The sequence below is a fragment of the Pectinophora gossypiella genome, chromosome 5 (genome assembly GCF_024362695.1).
Source record: "Pectinophora gossypiella chromosome 5, ilPecGoss1.1, whole genome shotgun sequence".
Lineage (NCBI taxonomy): Eukaryota > Metazoa > Arthropoda > Insecta > Lepidoptera > Gelechiidae > Pectinophora > Pectinophora gossypiella.
In genome coordinates, this window is record NC_065408.1 from 14,161,121 (window position 1) to 14,185,624 (window position 24,504).

The 24,504-nt window shown below is 35.9% G+C and overlaps 1 protein-coding gene across 3 annotated transcripts in view; it reads left to right on the forward strand.

The window, feature by feature from the left end:
* The first annotated feature begins 765 nt into the window (after nucleotides 1–765).
* Nucleotides 766–24,504, forward strand: part of LOC126367012 (uncharacterized) — a 326,060-nt gene continuing 302,321 nt past the window's right edge. For 2 of the 3 annotated variants that reach the window (XR_007566431.1, XM_050010365.1), the window contains exon 1: nucleotides 766–1,136. The gene's annotated coding sequence lies outside the window, so the exon portion shown is untranslated. Of the gene's footprint in view, nucleotides 1,214–24,504 lie in introns of all 3 variants that reach the window. The other variant, XM_050010366.1, reaches the window with a different exon arrangement.

Consider the following 24,504-nt stretch of genomic DNA (forward strand, 5'->3'; position numbering starts at 1 on the left):
GGCCGCGATCTTGATCCGAATTTAGAATCAAATCCGTTCTCATTGCGTTGATGACTCAGAACATGCATTCTAATACGAAACGCACTCAAATCGCTCTAAAAAGTAAAAAGGAAGTTAAAATTAGAACTGCCCATAAATAAACATTTCTTACTTTGGAATTGTATGAAGCTTTCGACTCAGTAGTATTTAAATGATAAGTAGTTATTTTAAATTAAAGTTGTTACCACAAGGTGCCGCCTAGGACCGCTATTCTAAACTTTACTTAAACTTATAATGAAAAAGCTTTCATTGCGTTCATTAAGCCAGCTATATCATAATTTACAAATTACTGCTAATGAAATTACGACATAAGAATTTCAAGTTCAGTGCTTCCAATAAACAGTGTTTAAACCCGCTCTCCTTAGGGACCCAGACGGCACGAACAAAAAGCCAATTTCATAAAACTATGCACCCGACTGCAGGCCATAACAATAAATGAGCAAAGCCCCAGAACCTGATGCCTGGCCCGATAACACTTTTCACATGTCCTTTAGCAGCAAACGATATGCAGTCTACATACATTAACGAGGATATTGCTGGTGATGTTAAAGTTATAAAGTATAATACAGCGATGGACGAGGCGTGCGGAGTTAGAGCAAGTCGGCGAGATATCGTAGTAGCGGAATCTGCAACTCGCCAACACATGCAAGCGACAGCGTCGCGACGAGGAGGCTTCGACTGCACACTGGGTAATATCACCATCGTGCGGCAGTCCGTAGCGTGCCGCCGACCGCGACGCCCGTACGCTCGGCGCCGCGACGCCCACCTCCGAACATCGCGAAAAAAGTTTACACACGAAACTTTCCAAAAGACTTTCCTTTCAACCCGAACGTTGTTGAACTGGAACCGTCTACACCCTGCTAAAGCGCGAAGTGACCCTTCAGCAAACCGGATCGGCAATATCACCCAAACGGGTTTAGTGTCGGACCCGGGACCCTGCCGTGCCAGGACTTTCGTGAAGTGCTAACTTGATTTTCAGAGTGCAGTGTTCAGTGTAAGTGACTGGATTTTCGATCTTGTCCCATTTAAGGAAGACTGGACTGATTCAAGAACAGTTCTTAAGGTCGGCGACTGCAACCGTGCTGTTAAAAGTTTCAGTGAGTACCACAACGCTGTTAAACGAGTGACCAGAACCTGTTTGGAATGTTAAAATTTTAACAGAATTCGTCGACAGGTATTTTACAATTGTAAAATTTCAAATTAACAAAACAATTAAACTCAGAAGCGGCGCAACTGAGGAGAATTTGGACATTAGTCACAGTTACTTAGCCACGACTGTCGAAACAGTCCTTGCCCTTGTCACAATAAAAAAACGAACTAATAATGTCTAAACTACTCAATTTAGTAGATATGAAACAAAAAATATGTCGGTCAGTAAGCAAATAATGGCAGTTTTTATTAATTTACGGAATAATGATCGGTAATTTTTGTAATCCACAACAAGCTAGTGTTCTCACGTAACTAAAAAATCTACAAAACAATTGCCTTGCAATTTGTGCAGTAAGTAATTGAATTTGATACAGGTTGTGGGAAGTATAAAGTAATTGTATTTATGTATTAATCCACTAATCATAATCTATTGATGGATGATATTTTATTAAATCTTTGTTGGATTAGCTAGGCTCGTCGTATGTTAATTTGACCTAATCCACAAAAAATATAAACAACAGTGTGGTTGCAGTCTCAAGTTTTGCATATTCAGATGATTCGCCAGCAACGAACGTATTTGCATCAATCGAAAGTGCCATGTGTACAATCTATTTCTAACAAAACAGATGTGCAAAAACGAAACCCAAAAACGACTATTGATCTCTTTGTGCCTTTAAAAAAACGTTGCGCCGCTAACTTTATTATTTTTTACTTTGTCAAATTCGCTCTCGATACCGAACTAATGTGGTTTAGTTCTTTTTGTGTTTGTAGAGAAATTATTCTCTAACACTCACTGAGCTGAACTTTGCTTGATCTGCACCTCTCTCGGCTCATTTTTTGTCGGCCTCGATATCGGCTACAATTAAATATCAGATTTGTGATAGTTTACAATTTAATTTCATAACTGTAGTTTCTATTGTTAGGAAATGAAGTAATGTTTTATGATTTCGAGGCCGTTTTGTAGTTGTGATTCTTTGAAATAATAAGCCGAATTCAATCCTGTTAATTATGTCATGTCTTTCGTAAATTTGTGACGAAATATGAATCCGAGAAATTATATTTCTGGCGGTATGTACAGCATTAGATCGGGGTCAACTTGGTGGATTATGACTTGCAATATCTTGCATTAGTAAAAACGATGAACCGTCATAATTGAGGCAAAATCAGACTTCAGAATTATCTGCACTACAATTGATTTTTCTATCATAATTCCATTACCACTGCTGAGATAATCCAGTGTAATGTCAGCAATAGAAACGCCGCGTATCTTTCTCGGTTTTTGTGCCTTTATTTTACAATTAGAAGCGCAGTCAAGTTCGCCGTCGCTATTCTGATGCTGTTTAAAAAATAATACGCCATCAAAGGCATTCGTGCGTTGCTTTCCTCTGGTTGATTAAATTACAGACACAAACCTTGCTCTGTAGTATCAGATCGGCGAAGATTGGCATCTTAAAGGATGTGAATTATGTAATTTGATACCTTGTTTTTTGTCTGCCTTCAATCTATGGGTATAATTTCATGATAGTTTTTTATCGCTTCGATGTTTATGTGATTTTTAATGGAGTTTTTGGTTACGGAAATGTGTACAGTTTTTTGTTAGAATCGAATTGGAATTTATATCTTTATTAATTCACTCACGGCTAGCGTTTAGGTCATTTTAATGTTTTAGTATTTAACGTGGCAACTTTGACTATGATTTATTTATTCATGAACATTTCGAGGTTTCTCAAATACGTTTAGGTTAACACTTGGGTATTCATGTGAACTGACGTAAGATGATTCAACAGATCACTTTACAGTTTCCAAATATACGGCTTCCTATTTGCTTATTTACATTTGCGTTCGTGTCAATACTTATCTAAACGACTGAAGGTCGCTATTACAGTAATTGCTTACTTGTCCACATAATTGCGGCGTTTATTTGACCAGTATTTTTGGCTACTTATTGTGACATGGTTTTAACACTCCATGTGTTGGTTTTATTTGAGAACTTTGTCGAAGTGTGTTTGTTTTGTGTTTCTTCGCTTTCGTATACCTCTTCTGGTATTTATTTTGACATAGTCTCAGTCATCTATACATCACTCTTGTTTTCAAAACTTGCAAGATTTTTAAATGGAGGAGGTAAAGATAATATTGTTTTATCTTTATATTCTGACATGTTTTTATTGATCGCTAACAACAAGTATACTATTTAGGTACGTAACAATAATATTTTACATTATAGTACTTACTCTATCTAGATGATTTTTTTTACAAATTTTTTACTAATTACTTTAAATATATATTTTTTTTCATTTCAAAAATAAGCTATATATGTTCCAAATATGCCATTTATCGTTTTGTTTTCGTTGACTGAGCATAGATAATTGAATATAATCTTACTCGGATCAACCTGTCTCGATTTCATTGATAACTGCGAACAAAATGTCCTATCACTGCGTTCTGTGTCATTTAAATGGATTATCTGTTGTGATGTAACGATATATCGAGTTGGTGTCAGATGTGTCGAGATTATATCGAGATTGTATCGATCGGCAAGATAGATGTGAAACTGCTGTTTGTTTTTTTTTGGGTTTAAATATGTGCTCACACACGCATAGGGCAGACACATAATAGTCATAAAATACCCCGCTTTTTTTTTCACTTATTATTTTTATTTCTTTTCATTTATATGGCATTAATTACTTGGCCGGACAAATAGGGAGTGCTGCGGGCTCTCACCCGGCATAAAAAATTCAAGACAACAGGATGCACCTAAAACCAATACTTTTTCCTTATCATATTTATACAGGGTGTTAGTGACATCGTAACGAAAAAAAAAATGGAACGCCTATTTTATTGTACTAAAAATGATGGTGGGTGTTTTTCTTGTCGCAAATGTTTAATTAAGATTTTCAATTTTTACTGTGCCGCAATGTAAGTCGAACAATGCGCCACACAGACGCTAAACTTACGCGCGGCTACGTTACGCGTGCGTGATACGATGTTGATATCTAGGTAGGAGTTTTCATTCTCTTGTATTTAGATGCTTAGTGGTTCAACGTTTAAAAATGTTGTTTGTTAAAGTAGAACACCTACTGCCACGATTTTTCACGCACGGTACCTACCTACCAGTTATTAAAACGTTCCTAACTTATTAACAATAAAAACCCTACTCTTGCCTTACCTTAATTGTTATTCCTTCGGATGAAGTACCTAGGTAGGTACCCTAGAACATGTCACGTCACGTAGGTATGCAACATCGCGTTTCCTCCGCGGTAGGTAGGTATCACACGCACTCACAAACACAACACCTTGCTCTTTAATAAACATCAACAATCTTCCATACTTTTGCGCAGTAAATGGTCTATGATCTATCATCATAGTCGACACTACTCATTTACAGAATGAAACAAACACTCACAAACACGAAAAAAATATCCTCGAAAAACATCACGCGATTCGGGTCAAGCTTAGTATTCGACTGAGCGGAAGCGCGCGGCGGCGTTAGCGCAAAGCATCAAAGGCGCCGACTAAGGGCGCCGACGACGCACCGGCCGCGGCCGAGTCGAGCCGACGACTAGAGAGAGAGAGAGAAGTATGTTTATGGTGCAAGTGACAGAGAAAGAAATAGTATCTGTTCGTATGCCTACTTTATTGGCTAGCGTTGCCCTTGACCCGTGCGCCGGCTATTCACCTGCGCATAGCTGAAGTTGTAGATACGTTATTATTATTATTGATGACATTGATAAAATTTAATAATTAGTAATTTTTATTTGTTTATTTTAAATGTGCGTTCTATGCAGCTTAAAACAATATGGGACTGAAAAAAATCTATTTTTTTTATGAATTTGGCGACAGGAAACTTCACTTGATACCTATCAACTCAAAGAAATACCTAGTATCTGTTCGTAATGCCTACTTTATTGGCGCGCGTTGCCCTTGATCCGTGAGGCTATTCACGTCCGAGTATCCATCAAGACAGATCAAACAAGCCCTAACTCGGAGGTCTTGCGTCCCAGGATCCTTTAATTATGTCTTAGAACCTTCTTGGCCTATGTGGTCCAGTGGTTGAGCGATGGGATGCGGAGGGTCCGGGTTCGTATTCCGGTGGGGACATATCACAAAAATCTGTTTATAAGGCCTTTGGTTGGGACGTTACAGGCTGATCACCTGATTGTCCGAAAGTAAAATGATCCGTGCTTCGGAAGGCACGTTAAGTCATTGCTCCCGTCTACTAGGTACTTATGTAAGCATGTAGCCGTTACATGAATATTGTACACAGAACAGGATAGGTTTAATTAGTTCTTTACTGATGATTTAACAATGAGATTTAAAACCACGAATAACTTAGTACTTAGTACCTCGGTACCAACATGTAACAAGAAAAATAAGATCACTCCTCTCGGACAATTTTTTTCTTTGAACATGCCGACATTGCCTACGCGGCGGAGTTGCCGAACTATCGATAGGTAGATTATCAATTGTTGAACTTGAAAATTGTCTAAACTATCGAAAGTAGTGATAGTACATTTAGATCGATACTAGCGATAGTACCGATAGGTCTTGCTTTGTAATAATAATGGGTATTGATCTAAAAGATCTATCGATAGGTACCTACTATTGGTTTTTTTTAACTAGGTATCGATAGAATATCGATAGGCAACACTCTGGCGGAGTGTCCGCCCAATTCTAGACGCGATCTCGCTCGATTTTTGTGTAGCGAGGTTTTGCGTAGGTACTTACATAGGTACTAAGTTGGTGGATGGTTGACATAGTAGGTAACTAATTACCTAATCTGTGGTGGTTGTGTTAGTTGGTTGTTAGTTATTCTAATGACAACAAAGAATACAATTATTTACTGTTTCAACTGTTTTAGGTAGATAATGGCCCCGATTCCTATGAGTAAATGAATGAATAACCCGGTCGAATCAAAAAGGTATCTCGCTGGTATGCAAACCGTTTGACGTGTGCTGTCAACTTAATTCTGTCGGTTGTTTTAGATTTCTGCTTAAAATTGACGTGTATTCCATAAATTTTATGCCTGTTGATTATCCGTCCATTTAAGAATAAGAATAAAATAAATTTATAAATTTACGATAGACAGAGAAAGAAATAGGATCGGTTCGTAGTGCCTACTTTGTAGGCCGCGCCGCCGCCGCGCCGCCGCCGGCGTGCGGCGCGGGGCGCGCGGAGCGGGGCGTGCGGAGCGGGGCGCGCGGCTCGGTGCGTGTGGCCGTTGACCCGTTCGAGCAGCTGTTGTCTCCATTACATCGAAAATTTTCGATAATTTGTCATTATTGTTTTTTTTTATTGAAATTTGGGTTCTATGCAGCTAAAAACACAATATGGAATTGAAAATAATTAAAAACAAAACTTAAAATTTCATGAATTTTGCGACGGAAAATTCCACTAGATATTAACTCAGAATCATGGTCTGAATCATCCCTCTCAGTATTCGTTACGATGTCACTAACACCCGGTATTTATCCTTCAAGATCTCACATTAGGGCACATACATCTTTTTCGTCTCTTTCATTTCTTTGAGGTAAACAGTCTTTATTATAATCATTTACATTTACTATTTTAAATAATTAGGAATGACGCTAATGAACTGAATAGTATGAAAATCTAGGTAACCATTGTTCAAAATAAGAATTTCGAAATTCGCAAGCACCTAAAATAGAGAGGGATCGATTTAATCGTTAATATTTAACAGTAACAGTCTGCAATTTAACAGGTCACGGCTATGGGAACCTAGTATACGATACTGTTGTGATAATTAAACGAATATGCATCGTGTAGTTTTAATACCTTTCAAAACATGACGCAAGTAGACAAATTATTGACGTTCAATTTTATGATGTGAGGAGATCAAATATTAGGTGACCTCGCGGATAATGTACCTGAGTCTTAAGAACTTATACGTGTTATTGAGAAATAGGCTAATAATAAACTTGATAGTGATGTGCTGAGTGATACCGTTATGCTGTATCACGATCTGTGTACTAGGTTGTAAATGAATAGCAGAGATCGAGTAAGTAGTATAAAAGTACGTCTGTGATTCTTGATATGCCGTTAATTTTTAAAAGTGTATTTAGAAGATGTAGCTCTGTTGTATTTTATTGATGAGTTACTTTAATTGATTATTAATTTGGCAATGGCGAAAATATTGAACTAATTCGGATATCATTGATAGATGATGAATGTTGGTTTTGTCTAGAGCGACTCCTTAATTTGACATGCTTATTCAATACGTTCTATTTATCTACTCAGCCTGTATCCACCCACTGTTGGGTGTAGGCCTCATCTCTTTCACGCCATCAATACGTTAATAAAATTGGTGTAAGTAATACTAGAAAATCCTTTACAAATCATCTTTATAAATGAACCAAAATTTTAAAATGGACCTGATACCAAAAGTATTAGGTCACTTCAACCTAGTACTTACATCTTCTGCAGCAACCACTAGTATGTCAACCTTATTACAGGTAATTACATCGTCGTAGAATCACGGGTTGTCAAATCACAGCAACCTTGACACATAGGTGTGTCAACCTTCGAATCCTGGTTATTGTGGCACCTTGACTTCATCGTTTGATGGGTTATTAGTGTCACAACTCACATTTGTCTGTTAATAAGTAAATATATTGCTTTAATTTGTGTTTTGGTTGCTAAGGTTGCTCTTGTGTGTGAAGTGGTGATGACCTTTTTTTATTGGGTAGTATTTTTATATTTCACATTAATCAATTTAGTTGTTTACTTAGGATATCGCATCCACAAATGATTTATTGAACGACCGACATTGCTGCTGCATGACGAAAATCGAGACAGAAAAAGTAATGTAAATTATTATGACTATTATTATGACTTGTCAAGTCAAATCCGTGGACTTCTTTCATGGTGCGGACCACAGAGTTATTTTAAACTAATTTATTTATAAAAAATCTTCCCAGCAACGTAGCTGCGCACCAGGGTCCATCTTTTAGTTATTATGCTTATGTAACACCCCAATGCCAATAAATAATTGAGTATTGAGTATTAACCTGGTATTATTATCTTTTGTCTAATTCAAAAATTCACAAGCATGCCTGCTAATGTACTGTTTTCATCAAACATTGTACAATATCGGCCTCCAAACTTTGAATAACGAGCAAATATTAACTGACAGCTCCATATGTTCATCCTGAATAAGTGAATCAATATTATACGATTCGAACAATCGTGTAAGTGTGTCAGGGTTAAATTGTGCAAGTTTTTGAATCGGATATAATTTAATAAATTTCTATTTGATTGGAGAAAGTGTTAAGAGTCTATTTGTTAGTTTGCATCGTCATGCGATGTTTTTGTTAAAGTGGCTCTACTGTATGTGATAAAGTAGATCTCAACTGGATTAGATGTGAAGAAAAACATTAAAATTCGTTTAGCTAGCTAGCAAGATTGATAAATTCGGACCTAATAATTAAGTAGGTCGTGTTATACGTATAGATTAGCTAGAACACATAATAACGTGTTCTTACCGCGTTTAAAGTAGGGATATGAGAGATATTACAAGTGCCATGATCACGGGATGACTGATGAGATTGGAGTGGAGTAGGTAGATCCATAATACATATATGCGGTAAGAACCCGTTATTATGCGTTTTAATTATGATAATAAACGCGTAAACTTAAAACAATGTATAGATTAGCTAGGTTGACACGGATAATCATATTCAAGTTACAACTTAAATACAAAGTTAGAAAGCTGTTTTTTGAATCTCGTAAATCTTTTATATCAATATATTTTTATTATTGTTTATAATGAAAATTGTGACTGTCAAACTACGCAGGTATTGCTAGTAAGAAAATTGTTTTTTTTTTGTTAAAGTATTATTATAATTGATTTTTTATCCTTAAGCTCTAATTACAAATAATCAAGTTTATTATTTGTAATTAAACAGTTTTATTACAAGTACTTAATGCGTAGTTCTGTAGTGACTATTTTTTTTTATTAAACAAACATTTTTTAAACACACTAAAGGCAGTACAGGCTGGTTTGAGTGTATTAGTGAGTCGTTTTTTTTATTTGCGAAAAGTATAGTAAGTATAAAAATAGTAGGTAGCTATTGACTATATCCTTAACTGACCGTCAAGCTTCAATAGGTTTTATTAATCAAGGTTCTGTTGCAATGACTGTATTGGTATTATACGAGTCTAGTGACAATAATAGTTAATTATAAAAGTGAAAATAATAATAATAATTATTTTTTGCACGAATCGGAATAAGACACATATTTTTTATTGCTAAATATTGCAATGTGCATTATTAAAAAAAAAAATATTGCCTTTTTAAAATAAATAAAATAATTTTTATTACGGGTAACTTAGCCCAGGTTGTTAGTAACAATGATTTCTTACTCACTAATATTAGTATTACATAGATGCACAATACACATACATACACAATAAAATTGAAATGAAAATATGACATTTATTTACTGCTCCTGTAAAAGTGACTCATGGAAAAATAGTCGTGAGCTTATGTTGTTATTTTAGAAAAGAAAAAATGTTCGCTTGTCATAATTAAAAAAAAAACAGGCTGTATGGTCCTCAGATCTTTGCTTGCCTTATATAAGCCGAATTTAAACAACAACAACAACATAAAAAACTACACTTCTTAAAAAGTCAAGTCAACATATTTAAATTCTTTTTTCGAATCTTGTAATTTCCACCATTTTGGAACGTGTTATGGCTAAGAAAAAGCTCAAGAAATACAACACAACACTGTTTTTTTTTAAATCCCCACAGGTTGATAAAATCTTCAGCCTTGAAAGATCACCGGTTATGTCAATCATGTCAATACCATTGTGGAGATCTAAAAAACTTGACATCTTAGACAATCAATGACCTCTCGAAAATCTTGAATGGGCCTTACACTCATTCATCAATTGGGATCAGGGTCCTTGTCAATCCATTGATTAACTACTGATTGTTCTAAAGCCACTAATTGTGGATTTATTTTGTGCCTATTGTTTAGTTTTTTTTAAGGTGTTCCCTCACCGCGAGCATTCGTCCGCGATTTAACGTAGCAGGGGCTTATTTTTGATTCCCTCGCGTTCAACTCACGTTTGAATATATATATATTCAAACATATATGTTTGAATTTCTATATAGAAACATATATGTTTGAATTTAAGCTAAGGCTAGACCTAGTTTTACCCGAAAACCATTGTTCGTACCAACCAACGGGTCGTACTAGGTTTAACCAAGAGTATGTGGCTACACCTAGTTCTAACCGGCTATAACTAGATGTAGCCGCACTTCGGGTATTAGCCGTAATATATACATACATTGTGCATTTCTTCGAGGCAATGACGTCATAAATCGTCTGAAACAGATGTATAAGGCCAATGATACATACCTACATAGTAAGCAGAGACTATTAAATTCCATTTCCTTCGATCCTGACACACATCTCTTGCTTCTTCATTCATCAAAATACATTTATAAATTAATTAATTTATTTATTACAATACTCATAATCGAATTATAAATGTTACCATTACGTTTGCACTTACTAGTTCGCGTGTGTCGCGTTCTTTTGGCATTTTGTTTGATCAGTGTTAGAGCGTGCGACAGCGCGAGCGAATGCTCCCAGTGAGGGAACACCTTTACGTCCAAATGCCAGGTAAATCGTGACGTGTGAAAGCTTGTTGGTGTATTGTTATTGATCAATAACAATTGTTATTAACCAATAATAATTTCGTTTATTGTAGATTGATTGAAGAACAAATAATAATAAAATTTTATTTCCGGGTCAGCTTGTTTGACAATACGGTTGGTCACAGATTGTGGATATTTTCACTTGTGTTTTAATATTAGGTATGTGTTGGTGAAGATTTTTGGATTTTTAGCGACTCAAGAAATTGCTGTATGATTTCTAATGTATTTGTTGTCTTTATTTCTGTATGTCTGTTGTGCTCAATAAAGTATTTATTTTGTTTTAGTAAGTGGTTAGGTTAGTTACTTACCGGGTGAGAGCCCTCAGCGCTTCTCATTTGTCCGGCCGAGTAGTGGTTTTCCTCGTGCCTTCCGCCCCGCAGTACTCTGTCTGACGCAAGTGGGATGGCGCCCAGAGTAGTTTATTTCAAAACCGTACTAGGATTCCTGTCCTCTGCCTCTGAACAGTACTGACAGTTACTGCTGCCCTCTATCAGGTTTCCGGTTACAGTCTCTGTGACTCACCTCTACCGTCCTGCATTGCATCATTCAGTCACTATAATAAACGTTACTTTCTTTCTTTCATTGCCGTATCGTAGAAATAGTTACCTAAGTATCTAAAATATTAACAGTTTAGCAATTTAAAACAAACTCAGTCAAAGTAAGAATGTATTTTACCCGTCTTCTTCTTCTCATCGTGTAGGTTGAGAGGTGGAATACCAGTCTCATCAACCCTGGTGTCAGAATTATGATTGAGCCGCCAAAGGCCCCTGACAAGTGTCATGTAACGATGTCATTGTAACTGTGGGGTTCTGGTATTGTAACCTTCTGTGGAGAAGGGCCTCACTACGTTTCTCCTTTCATTAGTACCCCAATTCACACCTTTCTGCCCTCGATGTGGTAGAAAACAGGTCAAAGGGTCACATGGTAGGGCTTTGTGATAGCTAAAACTAGTTTGATGTAGTTGGTCAGGATGTTAGTGACATCGTAATGAATACTGAGGGGGATGATTCAAACCATGATTCTGAGTTAATATCAAGTGGAATTTTCTGTCGCAAAATTCATGATTCTTTTTCAATTTCGTACTTTTGAAATGGAAAATTCCACTTGATAATAATTAACTCAGAATCATGGTCTGAATCATCCCTTAAAATGTTCGTTACAATGTCACTGACACCCTGTATAAATATGTATATTTATGTGGTAATAATATTAAAAAAAATAAAAACAAAATTACTACGTATCTACCACAAGCTTCGTCAAAAATGTAATTATTATCCACACAAGCTTCATCAAAGTCCAAAAGTTGGTATATTTGTTTGCGTATAAGTAATGTTTATTTTTTTTATAACTTATTATCATCTGAAACTTTAGTTTATATAATTATATTACCAAAAACTTTTTTACACTATTTACGAGTTAAAAAAAAAACTAAAAAAAAATATCTAGTTCAATCATATTACACAGTATTACCTACCACGACATGACTCGGATTAGTTAACGAGTTTAATTGAAATTTCAATTGAATTATTTTATAATTACACGAGTAATTACCTACGAAATTATTGGTAAGGTAATAAATATTTGGTAATATTTCGACAACTGACCTAATAATGTGCTGTAAAGATGTTGGGTCTGCAAACCAAGGTCATTGGAAAGTCACCTGTGGACCTGAAAAACCATTACAAAGTGTAGATAAATAAATAACTTACTAAGTAGTAAATTACTTATTTATCTACACTTTGTAATGGGTTTTCTATAAGTACTTACTTTATGATTTGAATGAAGTTGTATTATAATTAAAACACATAATAACGGGTTCTTACCGTGTTTAAATCAGGGATATGAGACTCCCGATATTTCGACACTGTGCCATGAAAGAAAGAGGGTAGACAGATAAGTCTGCCCGTAGAAAATTATGGATCTACCTACTCCACTGCAATCTCATTAGTCATTCCGTGATCGTGGCACTTGCAACAGTGTCGAAATATCGGGAGTCTCATATCCCTGATTTAAACGCGGTAAGAACCCGTTATTATGTGTTTTAATTATGATAATAACCGCGTAAACTTAAAACGAAGTTGTATTATTTAAATATTTATATACTATCTATTATATTACAATCAATTCGTCATTCCTAATACTCTATATAAGAATTTGCCGTCATCATCATAGTAGTAATCATTTATTCAAATCAGTTATTCCTAAAATAGGTACTTAACACGTTTATGCTTTCCCCCTATACTACAAAAAACTATATTCCTGAATTTTTTAGACGCCTATATTTTTACCGTTCACTTAGGTACTTAAGTGATTAGAGTTAGGGTGATTATTATTTCTAAAATTGTTACGTACATATACATAAGCTCACGCCTATTTCCCACCGGGGTAAGCAGAGAGTATAGAGTTAAAATTAAAAAAAAAACATTACATTAAGTACTGATTTTTTTGTAAAATTATTGTTTTAGCTATTATAACAATTGTTTTTGGCTACTACTTGTAAAAAAAAAAATGCTTTACTTAAGTAGTACCTACTAGGTAGTTTCTATTTACCGGTCAATTAATTAATGCTACATACGATACTTACGTCCAGTAAAATAAAAATCTGATTTAAAACATTTCAAAGATACCTATTTAAATACGAATTAAGTAACAATTGCGTCATAATTTGTGGAAGAATAGAAAGCGGTATGCCAGGATCATAGTAAGTGGAATTTCGTGATCTCTCCTTACCCCAACGGGAAATAGGCGTGATGTTATGTATGTATGTGTCATAATTTCAGACTGCTGCAATTAGATTAAGAAATTGTTTATTATAAAAGGACACCACACACAAAACCGGACAATAACATCAATTACAATTTTCACAAAACAATAACAAAAAAGCATAACAGATGTTCGTCGAAATGATCAAAGGTGGTGGTGGACATTCTGAGATAAAAGGGCCTCACTCAGCACAAGGCGCGGCGTGAACCACGACGCTTACTTAATATAATATGATAATAAAATACCAGATCAGAGACGTCCAAAAACAACGTATTTCCTGAATGTTTTACTCGAATTAAAATCTTCTTCTTATCATCTGGGTTGTAAGGTGGAATACCAGCCTCATCAACCCTGGTGTCAGGGTTATGATTGAGCCGCCAAAGGCCCCTGACATGGCTCGTGTAACGATTACTCACTTACATCAGTAAATAGTAACCGGGACCAATGGCTTAACATGCCTTCCGAACCACGAAATAAGTTCACGAATTTTCGAATTAAAATAAATTCTCGATTCGTACAACATGACCAAGAAATGTTCTAATTTCCATCTACCTATTAAAACGTTTCTTTTTTTTGCATTACATCCGTATCGCTAGGTCACAAGTTGATAAAATCTAGTCTTGACTGAGTCTAGACTTACTGGAATAAAAAAAATAACAATAAAATATTGTTCATTGTCACGAATTTATAGCTTATGTAATTGAAAAAAAATATTTCAGGTATTTTCGTTTAACACTAAATATCAATGATTCATAACAGACTTCGCTAGAAGTTAGTGCGTTGGGCTCACGATCTAGAGGCCCGGGTTCAATTCCCGATGAGGCATTGTCGAAATCACTTTGTGAGACCTTTCTTTGGTAAGAGACGCATTCATCTTAGGACTTCGCAATAAAGTTGCTGCCTACAAGTTGAGTTCCGATTACTTCTAGCTCTGGTCACCCTATTAAGCGTTACATAACATAACATAAGATCACGACTGCATGTCAATCGGGGTAGTCAGAGGTACATCCATCGCAAGATGAACTAAACACCCAAACCTCACCAAGCTTTCTGTTAGACCAACGTGATAGGTGGTGAGCCGTATCGCTGTCTATAATGGTTGAGCCAACTGTGGTCTACAATAACAATTCAACAAAATAACCCGAGCATTTACAGCCGCGCCCGTATCGAAATAGGTTTGATCGAATTCTTACAACTCTTACAAGTCGCTAAGTAAATTGCTATTAGATATAATTCAACCTGGAATTAGTTAACTTAGATGTAATCGGTAAAAGAGAAAAGAAAACGCTCTCACTTTCATTTTGGCTGTCGTTTCAATATCAAGGTCGTTAGAGTTTAGATGTCTTCTTGTGTGATAGATTGATAGATCTTGTTTTTAATTCACTGGTTTCTGGTTTTCCTACTTTTATGTGTTCTGGTTTTTGAGTTTTTTTTTAAATATAGAATTTGAGCTTCGAAAGACAGCTGAATTCATTCAAGAATCAATACAGAGTAGTGTTTTGAAGCTTTCTTTAAGATCGTTCAAATTTCGCAGGTATTTTGTAGTAGGTACTCTATGGTTTTCTCGACTAATTTTTAAATGTGTTTTGGTTTTGAGTTTTTTTTTAAGATAGAATGTGAGCTTCGAAAGACAGCTGAATTCATTCAAGAATCAATACAGAGTAGTAGTGACTTTAGGCTTTCTTTAAGATACTTCTTTCGCAGGTATTCTGTAGTAGGTACTCTATTTTTTGGTTTTCTGGACTAATTTTTAAATGTGTTCTGGTTTTGAGTTTTTTAAATATAGAATGTGAGCTTCGAAAGACTGAGCGAAATTCGTTCAAGCATCAATACAGAGTAGTCTTTTTAGATTTTCTTTAAGATCGTTCAAATCTTGCAGGTTTTTTAAAACAGGTACTCTATCATTATGGTTTTCTCGATTAATTTTTATGTGTTCTGGTTTTGAGTTTTTGAATATTGAATTTGAGCTTCGAAAGACAGGGTGAAATTCGTCCAAGAGCCAATACAGAGTAGTCAGAAATCAGAAAGCGTAATTATCATAGATAAACTTGTTGAAGGTCAATAATAGTCTTTGTGGCCTTTTATTAAAACAGTGTGATCTTGCTTCTCTTTCTTTAAGTTTTACTCTAACCAACACTAAAACAAACTATATAAATACGAAACTATTGTTGTAATGTCAAGTATAGCGCGTATCTGCGCGCTACACTGCAGCTGTATAAATGTACCATATCCTTAATTAAAACACATAATAACGGGTTCTTACCGCGTTTAAATGGGGATATGAGACTCCCGATATTTCGACACTGTTGCAAGTGCCATGATCACGGGATGACTGATGAGATTGATTGGATTGGATTGGATATCGGGAGTCTCATATCCCCATTTAAACGCGGTAAGAACCCGTTATTATGTGTTTTAATTATGATAATAACCGCGTTAAACTTAAAACAATGTACCATATCCTTTGCCGAAGGTAGTCTGGAAGAGATCGCTCTTAGCGATGAGGCCGCCTTTGCCCACCTTAGAATAAGTTTATCCTGTAAATGTTTTGTAAATTTGTGTGCAATAAAGTGTTTTGATTATTATTATTATTATAGTGATATGATAATGTAGACTATTGTTTAACAGCCTCCGTGGTCTAGTTGTTAGAGCGTAAGGCTCCCGATCTGGAGTTCCAGGTTCGATTCCCGATCACAAAGTGATTTCGACATTGTCCCCAATGTCGAAATCACTTTGTGATCACTCTGTGAAAAAATAAGATAATTTTGTGCTTCGGGTGGCACTTTAAGTCGTTGGTCCCGGATATTAGCTAAAACACCTCCACCAACCCGCAGTGGAGCAGCGTGGTGGAGTATGCTCCATACCATACATACTGATGGAGGGGACGCCTGTGTGTTTTATGCATATGTAAACTAGAGTTTACAGTCTGTTTTTTTGCAAGTGTGAATGCGACATTCAAACCTTCAATACAAACAGGCGCCTGCGCCGTTTTTCAAAAAACCTGCAGACTGTATTGTCGATAAAGATTGAAAAAACGTATATTGTAACTTGACTCTATTTATAGGCTATTTTGAATCTAGGCTAAAGAACAAGTAATAGTTGTTGTTTTGTGAAAGTGCCAATGTGGGTTAATTAAATTACTTTTGCTGACAAACATTTGATAAGATCTACATACAAATCGATTTCGTCGATAGTCGATTAGATTAGTTTATTTATTTTTATTCACTAAACCAAATAGTTTTAAAAACCTGGTTGTAGTGCTTTATATCTATATACGTACATCAGTAGGTGTTTCTTCATCATCATCATTAGCCCACTGCAGTCCACTGCTGGACATAGGTGTAGCAGAGTGAAAACTCTGCACATACTGGCCTCTCCTTTTTACCGTCAATCATTTTAAATTTCGAAATTCTCATTCCAAGTCACAGTTCCTTTATTCTGCTCTAACTCATTACATCCTCGACATTGATAAGAGTAACCCTGATACCAGGGTTGATGAGGTTGGTTCACCTCACAACCCACACGATAGAAGATGTTGGCCACATCATGATGCCATATGCCATGATGATACATCACATCCGTCTTAGGACCTAGTAGCAGAAGTGGCTGCAGCCGAAAATTAATTCTGATTACTCGTTTCTGCTCACCCAATGAGGGACCTCGAGCGTGATGTATGTATGTTGTACAGTCATGAGCAATATGATGTACCCACTTTAGGACTCTGTCGCACTAACATATTTGACATTTAGTGAGACTTACAGTTCAATTTGTCAAAAAAGTTAATGTGACATGGTACCAAAGTGTATACATATTAATGCTGGTGACCGTATGTCTGTAGTATGAAACCAGTACCCTGCGGTATATAGTAGCGTATACTTTTCACGGTCGGACGGCTCGGTCTAACGAGATGCAACATGTCATTATACTCCGCGCTCGTGTTATTACGGGTTGAGCAGTGTGTATTGGTAATTGAATGGTACTCCGATAATCCTAGGGTTTCTAAATCCACGTGCGTTCATAATGTATATTAAGTTAAATATCGAGCCTATCTTAAATTGTGGATCTTATCCACTTTCTAGTAAGTACTAGTGTATTTTGAGTCGTAACTTATAGATTTTATGACTGATATTTTGTTTTAAATGACGGATATCTAAATTATGGGCATAGAATAAAGAATAGAGTTTGTGTAGAATGGACACTCCGTACTCTGCATCTTTTCGATACTTTCTGTTACAGAACACTGCTCCTAACAGAAATCTCGATGAAACGTGGGCACTTAGTTCATCATGGTCATAGAATAAAGAATATAAGTTGTGTAGAATGGACACTCCGGGTTCGATTCCCGACGGGGACATGGTCGAAATCACTGTGTGAGACTGTCTTTTGTTTGGTAAGGACTTTTCAGGCTTGAATCACCTGATTGTCTGAAAAAGTAAGATGATTCCGTGCTTCGGAGGGCACGTGAAGCTGTTTGTCCCGGCTATTAGCCGTAAAAACACCTTCACCAACCCGCAGTGGAGCAGCGTGGTGGAGTATGCTCCATATCCCCTCCGGTTGATTGAGGAGACGGCGGGCCCAGCAGTGGGACGTATATAGGCTGTTTATGTGTGTGTGTGTGTGGACACTCCGCAGTCCCGCATCCTTTCGATACTTCATGTTACAGAAGCTCCTAACAGAAAGCTCGATGAAGCGTGAGCACTTAGTTCATCCTATGATGACTGTACTTTTGACTATGTTCTTCACTGGCTTTTCAAGCCACGTTCACCAAAAAATATAGAATGCGCTGTAACTCCAACGTTATAATTGCCTATTTTCTCATTGATCGGATACTTACATAGTCATTCAAAAGTATAATGGAATATAATAATAATAAATATTGCTTGATATTTTGATCGGAATAATAATGGTTGAAAGATATGTTGTGTCTTTGTATATTGTCAAGGGTCATCATTTTATACTCAAAAAAAGATAAAAGGTTCATAAACTCTTTTTTTCTCGTGTGGGTTGTGAGGTGGATTACCAACCTCATCAACCCTGGTGTCAGGGTTACTATTGAGCTGCCAAAGGCCGCTGACATGACTCGTGTAACGACTACTTACTTACATCAGTAAGTAGTAACCGGGACCAACGACTTAACGTGCCTTCCGAAGCACGGATCATATTACTATCGGACAATCAGGTGATCATTCTGTAATGTCCTAACCAAACTAGGGATCACAAAGTAATTTATGTGATATTTCCCACTGGGATTCGAACTAGGGACCTCTGGATCGTGAGCCTAACGCTCAACCACTGGACCACGGACGACCACTGAAATACGTCTGAAATTCATGAAAAGGTTAAACGAAGGCATCGCTATAAAGCGCCATCTATACTTTTATTAAGGAACTTGGCCTAGAAAGTCCATCATTGGGATAATAGCCAATCAATCAATCAATAACACTTTATTGCACAACGACATATATACAATGGACATAAACATACGTAAAAAAATAAGCACATAGGCGGCCTTATTGCTAAACAGCAATTCCTGCCAGGCAACCTTAGGGTGAAAGAGGTTTATGCATTGGAGCACGGGATGGTGCAATAAACATAATAATGATACCAACATAACTAAAAATACCGTAAATAAAAATTTAAATGAATACACACACATTCATAATTCATTCACATATATATATTCGCATTCATACATACACATATATTTACACACACATACATAAAATAGCCTATTAGGCAAATATCATAAGTGGAAAATAGGACTTGACTAATTACCAATTTGACATATGACAGACTTGACCATAGTCGTGAAATTCATATATATACGCATACATATATACACACATATATTTACACACACATACATAAAAATACATACAAATAGCCTATACAATAAAATACATATAAGGAGAATAAGAAAAAATACTTCCCAAGTTATGGCTGCAGGAAAAGCGCCTTCACTCTTGCCCTGAAAGAGTTCAGAGAAGGAGCCCTCCTGACAGCCTCAGGTAGAAAAAATAGTCGTAAGATTATGTTATGTTTTTTAAATCATTCATTTCGCAGCTTTATGTAAAAGCAAGAAAGTGGATATCTCTCCATAAACAGTTGCTGATAGTCCCACCACGCAATCTGCAATGTAAAGATATTTGAAAGCTCCGACCGGCGGTAAAGGCCACTGTACACTTAAGTGGTTCGGCGTATTTGTCGTCACATACAAGATGTTAGTGACGTCGTAACGAAAACTTTTATAAGTAATTAAAACACAGAATAACGAGTTCTTACTGCGTTTAAAGTAGGGATATGAGATTCCATATATTTTGACACTGTTGCAAGTGCCATGATCACAGGATGACCCGACCCGACCCGTGACCCGTTATTGTGTGTTTTAATTATGATAATAACCGCGTAAACTTAAAACAATGTGAATTTTTTTAGCTCAATAGTTTATGTCATTGTAGTTAATCATAATTATCTATTTAAAAATAAAATATTGGGAGTAGGCTGGCCACTCCGTTAGGGATAGGAGCGTGAACTATGCATGTATTTATAAGAATGAATTTTAGTTATTAAAAAGTTATTCCTCCTTCACAAAGCGTTCACACCGCAGTATCTACTAACAAAATTCAATTACAAAGTAACAAAAGCGTGCTAATCAATCGTACGGACAGACAGACATAAAGCATAATAATATCCGGTCACTTTGCTTGAAACGACACTTTCATCTGTTTGAACGATGATCATGACTGAGAATTTATAAAAGGCGATACTGATTTTATTTAGGCCGTCATTTGTGAAGAATGGTTCCGTACATGAAAGTATAATTTTATTATTTTTCTTTTCTTTCGCTTAAAAATAAAATTCAAATTCAAATATTCTTTATTGCACCAAAATAAAAGAAAATAGTTACAAAAGGTTTTTTATATATTATATTATATTTGAACTTACTTTTCTTTCGCTTTAAGCGATAATAAGGCCGCCATTCGCCACGTATTTAGTTAAGAGTATTTTTTTAATTATTTATTTTTATTTTGGTGCAATAAAGTGTATTTGTATTGTAAAGAGTCGATTTAAATATACCTAATAAGTAATAAGTTTTCAAGTATACCTGCATAATTATTAAACGATGTATCCACATAAGAACGTCTAGGGCCCTGTGCCAAGGTTTTTCTTGCAGCTTCTTTTCCCCGGCTATACAGGTTGTGAGAAGCTGCAGTAGTGTTAGGCGGATGAGACGTACGTTATGTAAAATTGACGATTCAAAGTGTAACTATGTTACCTATTGAATAAAGATATTTTTGAATTTGAATTTGAATTTAATAATTTCTGGTTAGCAACTACCTTTACATAAATTTTAATTTGGCAAATGACAAATTATTTTTTCAGTTGAACCCTAACAAAAGACAAAACGTTATTAATTAAGTGAATTTATTTCGTAACATATTTGTAGGTAATCAAACATAACACCATTCGTACGACCATTCCGTTAAATACTTGCACAATGACAAGTCTAATTGATTTTGTTATGTAACATTACGTAGTACTTGTTATTTTGTTATGTTATGTTTGATATTCATTTTGTAAACGTAAACACACTTACTTCTATTTAAATCGCTCGTGGTTCTTGAAATTCACAAATACTACTTATTTTTCAGACTTAATACTCGTATAAATAGAGAATATTGTTACGATTCTTAAAAAGAATATGACTGGTGTACTCATTTTTATTCCCCTGGGCATTTTAAGGGCATGAAACTCAAAGAATAATGTTGTGATGTTATTTACTCTATATGCCCTATCGCCATATGTATACTTATGTCTTTTGTATATTGTAACGTTTAAAGCTTGATTCAAATATCTTGTTATATTATTGATAGATTATTTTTTATTAAATTAACTGTATATTATAATTTGTGTCTCGAACTATCTTTTAATACATTTTCGTTTCTTTTTCAGGTAAGTATTCAGATAACCAATTCTATCTCGGAAGCTTGGACTTATTGGAAGTAGTGAGTATTTCTGGTTTTCTGGAACTAAATAGGTTATGTTACGAAATATGAATTGTTGTTTTTATTCTCCGAACAGTTTGTTTTGCGTCTGTGAAATGTTACACTGCTTATAGTGACTTATGGGAATTGATAAGAAACTTAGAAAAATATACGTCATTTCGTCCATGAGTAACAAAACTAATGAGTACTTAACTCAAAATAAAAGGTGTAATTTTTATTATTGTATGTACTACTTATTAGGATATTATTTTGACACTTTTTAGTATCCCTGTACATTTGCTTTTTTGAACCCAAGTATCCTATTTTAGATGAATTAATTAGTTTTTGGATAAATATTATGCTTTACATAAAGTTACACACTACTTATTGCTTGACTTAACTCCAAAAAAGAGGTTATTTTGACGTAAGTAACAAAATGACGTAACGTAAAAATAAAATTTAATTTTAGTTTGACATATGCAGGCGTCCTCAAAAGAGATGGCGTGATGACTTGGACGCTTGCCGGAGGTACTAGCCGGAGTGCGCATAGGACCGCGAAAAATGGAAAGAGGAAGGGGAGGCCTTTGCCCAGCAGTGGGATCTTGTAGGCTGGATTAGATTAGTTTGACATATCTTAAGTTAGTGCCGTCCTTCATTTACCATAAGTGGAAGAAAGAGATAGATTTAGTTTTAGTCCCAAGTAGCCGTTGGTCCCGGTTACTAGTTACTGGTGTAAGTAAGTAGTCGTTACAAGCCGTGTCAGGGGCCTTTGGCGGCTCAATAGTAAACCTGACACCAGGGTTGATGAGGTTGGTACTCCACCTCACAACCCACGCGATAGAAGAAGAAGTCCCAAGTTGGTGGTTGCCCAAATCGGCACTATTGTAGATTAGCTTCCGGTGGCATTCACTACTTGACCGGATGGGTTATTTACTTATTAGAATTGGAAAGTGCATCCTCAGGAATGGTAACGTCCTTCCTAATTTGGTTTTATTGTGTAACTATTACTTTGTGACATAAAATCACTTAACTTTGCCTCTTATAACAACACAACTTAGGTATCGTTCTCACTGTTAGCAGAAAAGCGGTAAACTCTTTTCCTATTTATTTACAAATTCACTCTCGTAATTCCAGTCGGGGTAAATAGTCGAGGTATTAGTGGAGACAATGATATCAAAAAAAAATTAAAACACTCTACCGCCTATAACTTATATCACATACGTTAGTTGGCTTGTACGTCATAAGAACCAAATGCAGGGTTTTGTGTTAGTGATATCGTAACGAAAACTTTGAGGGGTGATTCAAATTATGTTTCTGAGTTGACATCATGTGGAATTTATCCGTCGCAAAAGTATGGAATAAAAAATAATTTAAGAAACATAAAAATTTTCGACAGGATATTCCACTTGATATCAACTCGTAATCAGGGTCTGAACCATCCCGTCAGTATTCGTTACGATATCACTAGCACCCTGTATACTTAGATAATTTTTAATTTCTATCACTCAGTTTTATTTAAAAAAAGTAATCGGATGAGATGATGGAAAAAAAATAATCAAATCTACAACTGTTTTACCAAAATCTACGTTACTCCTTGGACGTCCGCTAATTCGCTTGCACTACGGCAGCCTAAATCACTTGCTTCGAAGCATAACGCGCCCGCAGCTTCATGAAGTAAACAGGGGAACTGGACGCAGCTTTCTCTCCTTCTAAGCACTTTATCGATAGCAACGTTTCCTCTACAGCGAGTAAGATTAAATTTGATCTAATTGTAAAGATCTGCTTTGTATTGATCTGCTGTTGGTAAGTTTGTTGTTTTATAAGGCGAAGGAATGTTGGGTGGGTGAGGAAGTTATTGTTGCAGTGGCTATTGAACTAATCTATAACTTAGCATCGTGCCAGTACCCCTGAAGAGGTAGACAGAGGTGCATAATATACAATGTTTAAGTCAAATGTACTCACAAATCCTGGAAGCACAAAGCACTTCGCCTCGTCCTTCATTATGCGCACTGCTAGGGAGTGGAATTCTCTGCCGTCTTCTGTATTTCCGAATGCATATAACCCGGGTGCTTTCAAGGTCAGAGTGACTTCTGGGCGCGCTCGCTCCATCTTAGGCCTCGTCAATGCCTTCGGGCAAGTCTGGGGCCAAAAGCAAACACATCAAAATTAAATAAAAAACCCACGTGATACGTAATGTAATGAATCTAGAAGACAATCGTTTTTGGAACTTAGCGACAAGGAATAGAATTTTAACTAGTTTTGGAAACCTTAAATTTTGACGTTCGCCGTGTTAAAACCTCATCATCATCATTGTTGTCAAAGAGAAGGTATTTTTTTTGCTGGACTAGGAGTAATGAATAAACGGTGAATGCAACTGTCAGTGCATGTTCTTCGGATGAACATGACTCGCTATTTATTCATCACTTTTACACCAGCAACGAAATTACCAAAAAAACATACATATATAAACTCACGCCTATTTCCCACCGGGGTAAGTAGTGACTATGGACTCCATTTGCTTCGATTCTGACACACTTCTCTTGCTTCCTCCATGTTCATTAATCGTTTCATACACGCACGCTAAAAAAAGGTATAAAAAATAATTGAAAACAAATAAGTTTTTTTAACTATGTTATTCCTACAGTTTTTAACCAACTTTATATTAAATTAAAATTATTCAAGTTAATTTTCTTAGCCTGATTTTATTATATTATTTTCATATTAAGTTACTAGCTTTTGCCCGCGACTTCGTCCGCGTGGCGTGTTATATGAGAGAGAGAGATCTTTGTGTGTGTGGGAGTGCATATCAAATTTCAAGCATCTAACTTATGCAGTTTAGATTTTTTCATACAATTTTTTTCCCAATAACTCCCATTTTTCAAAA